The sequence below is a fragment of the Vigna unguiculata genome, chromosome 1, assembly GCF_037176805.1.
Source record: "Vigna unguiculata cultivar grain cowpea cultivar isolate G323 ecotype 2 chromosome 1, ASM3717680v1, whole genome shotgun sequence".
NCBI lineage: Eukaryota > Viridiplantae > Streptophyta > Magnoliopsida > Fabales > Fabaceae > Vigna > Vigna unguiculata.
This window is the reverse complement of record NC_140792.1, coordinates 1,827,465-1,840,062: the sequence shown is the minus strand read 5'-3', so window position 1 is coordinate 1,840,062 and position 12,598 is coordinate 1,827,465. Positions and strand designations below refer to the sequence as shown.

Sequence of the window (12,598 nt, the reverse complement as noted above, 5' to 3'; positions counted from 1 at the left end):
TGAGTTCTTAGAATGAAACCAAATCTTTGACATAGTTTTGGTGGAGAATTAGGACTATTATTTTATTTGAAAAATTGAGTCAGTATTCTTCTTAATAAGATTTTTGTGATACAGATTTGTGCATGATAAAGGCAGAAGCAAGAGGAATCATTTATCGATTACCATGTGACAACCATAAACAATGTCAAGTTGGGTGCAAAAATCCAAATTGTGGGTGTTCATCAATATGCATTGAACATGTTTGCCAATGTCCACATGATCTAACTTCCATTGATAATGTCAAATCACCCCACCAAGCACCACCACCACACCAAGCACCATCACCACACCACCATAGCCCACCACATCACGGTTCACCACATCACCCACCACACCATCACTTACCACACCACCACCAACATGATCATAAAGCACCAGCACCCCATCACCACCAACATCATCACCAAGCACCGACACCCCAACATCACCAGCATCACCAAGCACCGACACCCCACCACCACCAACATCATCACCAAGCACCAGCACCCCACCACCACCCACATCACCACCAAGCACCACCACCTCACCACCAAGCACCACCTCCACATCATGCATCCTAAAATTGAGTCATCTTCTGATGGAATTTATCAACCTCCTTTTCACATGTATTCTTAGTTCTTAATAAAATGTGATTGTTTCTTTTCTCACCTTGTCCTTTTATTATATCATGGCTCATCATCTTTGTTAGATTGGATTTATTGATAAAGACAAATTTCAACTAAGAAATTATGAAAAATGAAAATGTTATAATTAAATTTCTATAAATTAAAATTAATTTAAGTTAATTTGTAAAAAACAAAGTATAATTTTTTTAAAATATTCAAACTTTTAATTCCAACTTATTTACAAATTAATTCTAATTTATGATGAATTTTTTTAATTGTTTAAAAAAACTCTTATAAATATAATCTAATTCCTTATATTTGCTTAATTTTAATTTTGAAATGAAAAGGAGTTTAATGTTGCTTTAATCATTAAAAAAATGTAATCAGGATGATAATAAGAAGTTAAGGTATGAATCAATTTGAACCAAATTGTAATCTCTTAACGAAAGCCATCAATATTATTAATGTGGAAGCAAGTTCATAAAAACTGAAAGAAGAATCACTACTTCTCTTTAAAATATATGTTCAAGCTAAGTAACAGCAATGATGATAAAAAATAACTAACACAGAGACATGACTAAGAATACTAAAGATAAATGACAATTCATTGATTTACTAGCAAAATTACAACAAATTTAACGATGAAATTTAAAAACATAAATATGAGAATATGTGTTTCAATCGACGACAACTATTTTTTGCACCCAATCATTTTTTCTTTCTACATTGTGTCACTTCGATCAGTTTCAAAATTTATTTTTCGGAACACAATAAAAAAATTTGGAAATTTATGGAAAACATTCTTCGTACCTTTTAATGGGGGTGGAGTTCTATTTGGTGAATATATTAGCGTTGTTAATATATTCATGGCGGTTTTTAATAATCCCTAGAAAATTATAATCTTTTGATAATTTTATAACTTTTGTTATTTCTAGGAGTTTCAAACTTCCGTTATTTCATTGAGATTTCAAACCTATGTTATTTTGTCAAACCTTCATTAATATTTCAGTATTTTTCTCGGAATTTCAAACTCCTGTTAATTTCATCTGTTTCGCTTTTTTTAATATACATAAATTTAGAGATAATAAAAAATTATGAACAATAAATATTCTAAAATTTTAATATTTATAACTGAATATAGCATTAATTAAAGAGAAAAAAAAACAAAGTTTTTATAAACAATAAAGTTTAAAAGCTGAAACACTACAATATCTTGAAACTTCTTTAAGTCAAATACAAATTTCTAATTCTGTAATTACATTGTTCTCATCTACGAAGGTGTTCTTGTTCATAGTAAAACTTCAGTAGGATACAGCATATTCTTATTAACGTGATACCCTAAATGATAATTATGTGCTAAATAAATATTAATGAGCCTCTTGATTTATAAATGCTTACAATCCTAAATGGCACAACTTACGTTTCTATCCAAAACTACATTGAATGGGAACAAGTATTATTATCAAGAGAAATAATTTTTTTACATAAAAAGGAAAAAACATTGTCGTCATACAAAAATAAATATCATGGAATTGGAAACTGATTAATAGTAGGCTGAGGCATATCCAGAAATGTGTCAAAGGGGGTGAGTTTTTCCATCCAATTATTTAAATATTTTTCTTGCTTTTAATAAATAATGAGGTTGAAAAAAAATATTTACTATTAATATTTTGTGTAAACCTATAGGATCCATAAAGAAATTAAGCAACTATCGGTTCAACTTCAAAAAATGCACTCCATAAAAATCACTATACACTTTTTTCCACCCATAAAAATCCATAGATTTGCATGGTCCTTTCTCATAGTTAGTTAATCATTGATACATACAACACTCACCGTCTCCTTCTCCTTTATAAAACATTTGCAACAGGAAATATTTTGTAAATTTACAAAGTAAAGTTAAATAATATTACATTAAAATATATTTTCATGTATATAAGTTAAAATCATGTGAATAATTGTATCATGCCCTAAAAAAAACTATCAAATAGTGATTAGAGATGACAAAAATATTAATGTCCCTGGATATTTGTAAATAAAATCTGCAACGAATAGTTGGTACCCGCGGGTATTTGTTATCCGCGAGTAGTGAGTAGCGCGTATTCTAATACCCGTTTATAAACAGATTGGGTATGAAATCATACTATCTGGACCCGTGAGTACTCGTTACCCGATAAAAAATAAAAATAAAATTTAATTTATGTTTTATTAAGTTAAATTTAATTAAAATTAAATTTTAATTTGTGTTATTATATTAAATTTAACTTAAATTTAAATTTAATTTATATTTAGTTTCATTTATATTTTATTTTACCTTTTTTGTAATGTTATTTAAATTTAATTTTAAAAATTAATAAATTATATATTTTTTAAACATTTGCGGGTTTTAAAATATCCACGAGTAATTTTTTAAACGGGTACCTGTGCGGCAGTGGGACGGGAAGTGGGTGGATTTTTTGGTTGTGGGTCAAGTTGCGGGTAGGCACTATGTGTGCCCGACCCAACCCGCTGCCATCCCTAATAGTGACCAATTTTATGACAAAAAAATATGTTTACATACCAATTTCTAAATTAGAGACTAATTTGGAGATAAATTCTTCTGATAGCCAAAATCTAGGTAGCTAATATTAATGACCAATTTAGAAACCAATTCATAATAGAAACTATTTTAGTTACCAATTTAAAGACAAATTATAATTTTTTAAAACCATTTTAGTTATCAATAATTTGAAGTTTATAAATTAGTATCTAAATTGGTTACTATAGTGACTAATTATTTTTTGTCACTAAAATTTGTTATTAATCAAAGTGATGTATCTAAGTTAAAGAAAGTTGGTTAGAACTTATGGGAATTGATTATATAAGTTTCTTTTCAATCAAAATAAAATTCTAATGTGAGTGTCAAGTAACTAACTCTATACAATTTTCGGAAAATTGTGTATGTGAGCTTCAAAGATAATGAATTCATGTGAAGAACTGATCATGTATTTAGGTTTCACATTAAATAATGTTTCTATTAGAAAGTAACTCTTATTGGAAATCATAGCATACCATCTCCAAATTCCAATAGAATAATATCAAATTAATAGTCGAATATAAATTACTTAAAGAATTAAAGGTTAAACTTTTGGTCTTCATTTTCCTAACAAAATATCAATTTGGTCCCTCAATTTTTTTTATCTCAATTTGGTCCATATTTTGGAAAATTTGATGCAATTAAGTCCTTTCCATTAGTGGTGTAATAACGGCGTTAAATGGGGTGCCACGTGTCAGTTCCTGGATTTTTTGAATTTTTTTATTTTTTATTTTTTATTTTATTTTTATTTTTTAAAATTTTAAAAAAAATTAAAAATTTGCCAAGTGTCAAACCGACATCATGCCACATGGTAGTGATAGTACCACATGTCACTATTATGCTAGGTCTCATTTCCCTATTCTCAATTTGGTCCTAGTATTTTAATTTTTGCCTCAATTTAGTCCTAATTTTTGTAAAAATTGTACAATTTTGTCTCTCTCCAAATTGAAATCAAATTTAATTTCTATATAAATATGCACAAATATTTCTATCAAAATTGATATTTCAAGTAAATATTTTTAACTAGATTAAGTTTATTTTAATTTATATTTCACATTAAACTTTATTTAAAATTGTTTTAAAGTTGTTAATAGAAAATAATGCTAATAACAAAAAAAAATCATAGATTGAATTGATATTTTATTACATCATACTTTAATATTGTTTTTTATTTGAATTTATATTTTAAATAATTGCATGTTTTTAAAATGTGTAAAATTCAATAATTTCTATACAAATGTTTTAGTTGGTGTAAAAATAACAATTATATAATTTAAGAAAAATTAACTAGTTTATGTAACAATCAAAAACAAATAAATTTAAAATTTGAAAACAATTTTAAGTAAAATTGAATGTGAAACAAATTTAAATAAACTTAGTTTTGTTGAAAATATATAATAAAAATATCAATTTGAAAATTTAATAAAAATATTTGTATAATATTTATATAAAAGTTAATTTTTGTTTCAATTTAGAGGAGATGAAATTGCATAATTTTTACAAAATTTGGGACTAAATTGAGACAAAAATTAAAATACTGGGACCAAATTGAGAATAAGAAAATGATACCTAGCATAATAGTGACACGAGACACTGTCACTGTCACGTGGCACAATGTCAGCTTGACACGTAGCAAATTTTTATATATTTTTTTATTTTAAAAAAATAAATAAAATTCAAAAATAAATTAAAAAAAAGTCCAAAAAATCATAAACTGACGAGTGACACCCCATTTAACACTACTACTACACCACTAACGAAAAAGTCTTGATTGCATCAAATTTCTCAAAATAAGGACCAAATTGAGATAAAAAAAATAGAGGGACTAAATTGATATTTTGCTACGAAAATGGGGACTAAAATATAATTTAACCAAAATTAAACAATATAATTACATATTAATTTTTTTATAAAAAAAAATATTTATTTTTTTCATTTTAAAAATTTAATTTTTTTTAGTTAATATAATGTTTTTAGATTAAATGAGGGAAGTAATGATATTTATTTTAGAAAAAACAAATATTTATTTTTAATACTAGAAAACTATTAAATAAACTACTAATCTTAGACAAAAAAAATAATTAGTTATTATAACGACTAATTTAGATACCGTTTTTCTTATGATTTTTAGGTCTACAATTCAAACATCGATGACTAGAAAACCACAACACTTCTTCTAATGCAATGATACGTTACTTGTATCATGTATCAAATGCAATACATTACTTGTATCGAATACGATACGTTACTTGTATCGGATATGATACGTATATGGTGTGCCCATACGTTTGTTTATTTTAAAAATTATAGGATATGATACGTGATATATGTATATTGAAAAACATACAAATTCTTAAAAATATGATAAATACATGATTATTATTGTTTGGATCCAAATTAAAATCATATCTATTAAACATTGTAAAAATAAAAAATTACAAAGTCATGTCATCACAATAGTACTATGGCTTTATAGACTAGATGTTTTGTTGATAAGTATAAATAAAGTATCTTAAAGTATATGATACGTGTCTGACACGGATTCATGGCCTAAATTCAAGTATCGGTGCATCATAGATTGAAACTCAATTAAGTCAAGAAAATAGTGAAAAATAATTAAATCTATGGAATTAAATTTACATTTAATAAGCATGAGTTAACATAATTACTAATTAAAAAATATAATTAACTTTTGTCTTTTGTGTGACACTGCTACTGCCATTTAAGTATATATAGATGAATAGTTGTTGTTGAATAACATATTCAGTGAACAACATGGGGTCTTCAAGATGTTTCATTGTCAATGTGACACTCTTGTTAGCCTTCTTCATCATGAGTTCAGGTTATTAATGATGTTCTATTCAATCTCTCTTTAGTTTCTCAATTCAAATTCAAATGAGTCATTTTCTTGTGTATTACACATCTTGAGTTCTTAGTATGAAACCAAATCTTTGACATAGTTTTTGTGGGGAATTAGGGTTATTGTTTCATTTGAAAAATTTAGTTGGCATTGTTCTTAATAAGATTTTTGTGATGCAGATTTGTGCATGATGAAGGCAGAAGCAAGAGGACCCATTTATCGATTACCATGTGACAACAATCAACAGTGTCAAGTTGGGTGCAAAAATCCAAATTGTGGGTGTTCATCAGTATGCATTGAACATGTTTGTCAGTGTCCACATGATCTAACTTCCACTGATACTGTCAAATCACCCCACCAAGTACCACCACACCATCCTCAACCACCACACCAAGCACCATCACCACACCATGGTTCACCACATCACCAACCACCACACCATCACTTACCACACCACCACCAACATCATCACCAAGCACCAACACCCCAGCACCTCCAACATCATCACCAAGCACCAGCACCCCACCACCACCAACATCATCACCAGGCACCAACACCCCAGCACCTCCAACATCATCACCAAGCACCAGCACCCCACCACCACCAACATCATCATCAGGCACCAACACCCCAGCACCTCCAACATCATCACCAAGCACCAGCACCCCACCACCACCAACATCACCACCAAGCACAACCACCACACCACCAAGCACCGCCTCCACACCATGCACCCTCAAACTGAGTTATCTTCTGATGGAATTCATCAATCTCCTTTTCATATATATATTATAAGTTCTTAATAAAATGTTGTTGTTTCTTGTCTCACCTAGTCCTTTTATTATATCACAGCTCATCATCTTTATTAGATTGGATTTATTGATAAAGACAAATTTCAACTAAGAAATTCTGAAAAATGAAAATGTTATAATTAAATTTCTATAAATTAAAAATAATTTAAGTTATTTTGTAAAAAAAAACTGTATTTTTTTTTAAAATTCAAATTTTTACTTCCAACTTATTTACAAATTAATTCTAATTTATGATGAACTTTTTTAATTGTTTAAAGAAACTCGTATAAACATAATTTAATTCGTTATATTTGCTTAATTTTAATTTTGAAATGAAAAGGAGTTTAATGTTGCTTTAATCATTGAAAAAATGTAATCAGGATGATAATAAGAAGTTAAGGTATCAATCAAATTGAACCAAATTGTAATCTCTTAACGAAACCAATGAATATTATTAATGTGGAAGCAAGTTCATAAAAACTGAAAGAAGAATAACTACTTCTCTTTAAAACATGTTCAAGCTAACTAACAACAATGATGATAAAAAATAACTAACACAATGACATGACTAAAGACAAACTAAAGATAAATAACAATTCATTGATTTACAAGCAAAAATACAACAAATTTAACGATGAAATTTAGAAACATAAATATGAGAATATGTGTTTCAATTCAAGACAATTACTTTCTACAACCTTTTTTTTCTATATTGTGTCATTTCAATCACTTTCAATATTTATTTTTCGGAACACAATAGAAAATTTTGGAAATTTTTTTGCGAACTCAATTACCTACCCTTTTAGGAAAAACATTTTCCGCAATTTTTGATGGGATGGAGTGAAATTTGATGTGGACCCAAATAATTTAAACAAATGGTAGAATCAACATATTCATTACAAGAAAATTTGTTTAGTTGGAATTCAATTCGACACATTCGAGGGTTTTAATCTCCACAATTTTAACTTTTTTCGGATAAAATTAGTGTTGTTAACTCCTTGAAAATTATACCTTTTCGATGGTTTTATAACTTTTGTAACTTCTCGGGGGTTTCAAATCCCCATTAATTTTTCAGTGTTTTTCTTGGAATTTCAAATTCCCATTAATTTCTTTTATTTCTTTTTTTTTCAATATACATAAATCTAGAGATAATGGAAAATGATAAACAACAAATATTCTAAAATTTTAATATTTATAACTAAATATAGCATTAATTAAAGGAGCAAAGTTTTCAACTTTACGGTAATATAATATAAACAATAAAGTTTAAAAGCTAAAACTAATGAAAATTACAATATCTTGAAACTTCTTCAACTCAAATACAAGTTTCTGATTTTTTTAATTACATTGTTCTCACCTACAGAATCTCGTTTCTTCAACTTAATCTTCATCCAAGTTGACCAAGTTAAGCATGTGAGAGTTTCTTCGAAATTTGTATCATATCACACTAAGAGGCACTAGCACATAACTCGAGTCACTTTGATATCTTGTAAAATCATATCAACATCAAAAAATATGTATTGGATTTGGAAAGGAATCGTCTTTCGATGTAATAAAATGACAATTTTGTTTCCATTTTTTTTTTCACTATAAAAATATCCATATAAAAGCTATTATCAAATTCAGGGAATGAGTGTGTTGGAACCACCATTAAGAGAATAACACCTAGAAGATGTCATATAGGAATGCTCAATTGAGAAAAACAGCTTAAACTTGATATAGGAAAAGAGGTATGAAGGTGTTCTTGTTCATAATAAAACTTCAATAGGATCCAACATTTTCTTAAGCTAAGAGTATCACAAACAAGTAAATAATAAGGACATAATACCTCACAAGCATTTTAAAAACCAAAAACAATGGCAAGAAAACATCAACAATTAATCATTAATTACCTTTATAGTGTATTTGAATTAGACAATTTAAGTGAGTAATTCATTTATTTAGAGAGTAACTCATTTCAATTATTTCATCCAAACTAATTATTTAAGAAATGAATAAAATTTAACTATAAATAATTCAATTATTTAGTATTTTAATTTCTTAGAATTGTTGAAATTTTTCGTCCAAACACACTCTAATACAATAAAAAATTAGAAACTATAACCAAGATATTTTAGTCAAATTGAAGAAAAGATTAGACTCAACCAAGACGAAAGAAATTATTATCTAATATTGTAATGTTATTGACACATTATAATATTCGATAATAATAAAAAGATACACCGACACTATTTGAGTCAATTTCTTAAATGGAAGTTTACAAGAATATTATTTTAATGTGGCTCCAGTAAAGGTGAATTGCTTTCAAAACCAGTTATTTTGACGGAAGTTCCACACCTATTCCTTAAAATAAAATTAAAAAAAAAAAGGTTTTACAAGCAATTCTATACAATTTTAAGGATTTTACATTTGTGAAAATCAGATTAGAATATTATGGTTGTTGATAAATACTTCATGGGTTGAATAATCGGTGATCAACACAATAAGAATTCAAATATTTTATTTTTAGAATAATAAGAAAAAAAATTAAATTCTTAGTACAAAAGTTTATATTCTATTAATTTTGTTTAGATTTTGTTAACGGTGAAAGTAATTAAAAATGGGTTTGATCTTTAATAATTATTACGTGTTTGGCTATTTTAATTATTACTCATTTTAATGGTTTTAATTAGAAATATTCTTATGAGAAACTATACTAATTTTGTGAAACGTGTATATATATATATATATATATATATATATATATATATATTATAAAGAAAGTTGGTTAGAACTTCTTTCATGGGAATTGATTATATAAGTTTCTTTTCAATCAAAATAATATTCTAATGTGAGTGTCAAGTAAATAACTCTATACAATTTTCGGAAAATTGTGTATGTGAGCTTCAAAAATAATGAATTCATGTGAAGAATTCGAATTTGGATTCTCTGTTGGATTTTTTTGTGTTGTTTCTTTATTGTGTCTTTATAATACATTGATTACCACTAATTTTGACGTTTATAAATATATTAAAAAAATATTTAAAATATCAACAAAGTGTATTTTTAAAGCTCAACAAAGAACAATACCAAAAAACCAGTAGAGAATCTGGACTCAAAGAACTCATCATGTATTTGGGTTTCATAATAAATAATGTTTCTATCAGAAAGTTACTCTTATTGGAAATGATACCATACCATCTCCAAGTTCCAATATAATAATATGAAAGTAACATCTGAATATAAATTACTTAAAAAATTAAACAATATAAATATAATTTCAATTTTTTATAAAAAATATTTATTTCTTACATTTTAAAAATTTAGTTTTATTTTAGTTAATTTTAGTTAATATACTATTTTTAAATGAGGGAAGTAATGATATTTGTTCAAAAAAAAATTACTTTCGATACTAGAAAATCATTAAATAACAACTAATTTTAGAGACAAAAAATAATTAGTCATTTTAATGACAAATTTTAAAACATTTTTCGTTATGTTTTTGAGGTCCACACATTTTAAAACATTTTTAATGACAAAAAATAAGATATGACACATATTTGGTACGCCAATTCGTTTGTTTATTTGAAAATCATTGAATACGATACATATGATATATGTATATTGAAAATCATATAAAAATTCGTAAAAAAATGATAAATATATAATTATTATTATCTAAATCCAAATTAAAATGGGTTAAATATGTTTTTGGTCCCTCAACTTTAAGTGAAAATTGGAATTATTCCATCTTTGAAACTTTTGCCCAATTTAGTCCCCCTACGTAGATTTAGTCCTTTCAACCAAGTTTTTTAAGTTTATTTAACGTTTCGAATGCGTTTTATGGTAGTTTCTTAGCTAACATTGAAGTAAACATGTGTCAAACAGTATAAAGAACTCAAATGTTATCATGAAGTGCGTTCGAAACATCAAATAAACTTAAGAAAATTGGATTAAAATGACTAAATCCACGAAGTTTTAAAGTTGAAGGACTAAATTGGATAAAAGTTTCAAAGAAAGACTAATTCCAATTTTTACTTAAAGTTGGGGACTAAAAACATATTTAACTCAAATTAAAATCATTGATAAAAAATTATAGATTGATAAAAAACATATATTAAACATTGTCAAAGTAAAAAATTATAAATTATTGTCATCACAATAGTATTACGACTTGATAGATTAAAGTTTGTTGATAATTATTGATAAAGTATCCTAAAGTAGTATTTGATACGTGTCCGACACAGGTACATAACCTAAACTGAAGTATCAGTGTATCATTTATTAGACTCAATTGAGCCAAGAAAATATTGAATAATAATTAAATATATAGAATTAAATTTACATTTAATAAGCATGAGTTAACATAGTTACTAATTAAAGAATATAATTAACTTTTGTCTTTTGTGTGAAACTGCTTCGACCATTTGAGTATATATAGATGAATAGTTATTGTTGAATAACATATTTGGTGAGCAACATGGGATCTTCAAGATGTTTCATCGTCAGCATGACACTCTTGTTAGCCCTCTTCATCATAAATTCAGGTTATTAATGATATTCTATTCGCTCTCTCTTTAGTTTCTCAACTCAAATGAGCCCTTTTCTTATACACTACACATCTTGAGTTCTTATTATGAAACCAAATCTTTGACATAGTTTTTGTGAGGAATTAGGGTTATTGTTTTATTTGAAAATTTGAGTTGGCATTGTTCTTAATAAGATTTTTGTGATTCAGATTTGTGCATCATAAAGGCAGAAGCAAGAGGAATCATTTATCGATTACCATGTGATAACAATAAACAGTGCCAAGATGGGTGCAAAAATCCAAATTGTGGATGTTCATCGATATGCATTGAACATGTCTGTCAATGTCCACATGATCTAACTTCTATTGATACTGTCAAATCATCCCACCAAACACCAGCACCACACCACCCTCAACCACCACACCAAGCACCATCACCACACCATCATAGCCCACCACACCATGGTTCACCACATCACCCACCACACCATCACTTACCACACCACCACCAACATGATCATAAAGCACCAGCACCCCATCACCACCAACATCATCACCAAGCACCAACACCCCACCACCACCAACATCATCACCAAGCACCGGCACCCCACCACCACCAACATCATCACCAAGCACCAACACCCCACCACCACCCACATCACCACCAAGCACCGCCTCCACATCATGCACCCTTAAATTGAGTCATCTTCTTATGGAATTCATCAACCTCCTTTTCACATGTATTTTTAGTTCTTAATAAAATGTGATTGTTTCTTTTCTCACCTTGTCCTTTTATTATATCATAGCTCATCATCTTTCTTAGATTGGATTTATTGATAGAGACAAATTTCAACTAAGAACTTTTGAAAAATCAAAATGATATAATTAAATTTCTATGAATAAAAATTAATTAAGTTAATTTGTAAAAAGCAAAGTATGATTTTTTTTAAAATATTCAAACTTTTACTTCCAACTTATTTACAAATTAATTCTAATTTATGATGAATTTTTGTAATTGTTTAAAAAAACTCGTATAAACATAATATAATTCGTTATATTTGCTTAATTTTAATTTTGAAATGAAAAGGAGTTTAATGTTGCTTTAATCATTAAAAAAATGCAATCAGGATGATAATAAGAAGTTAAGGTATGAATCAATTTGAACCAAATTGTAATCTCTTAATGAAACCAATGAATATTATTAATGTGGAAGCAACTTCA

The 12,598-nt window shown here is 27.5% G+C and overlaps 1 long non-coding RNA gene across 1 annotated transcript; it reads left to right on the top strand.

The window, feature by feature from the left end:
* Window positions 1–11,211: 11,211 nt before the first annotated feature.
* LOC114183053 (uncharacterized) lies at window positions 11,212–12,159 on the top strand. The gene is made up of 2 exons (XR_003604337.2): window positions 11,212–11,396; window positions 11,588–12,159. It is a non-coding gene; the product is annotated as an uncharacterized LOC114183053 (long non-coding RNA).
* Window positions 12,160–12,598: the final 439 nt, after the last annotated feature.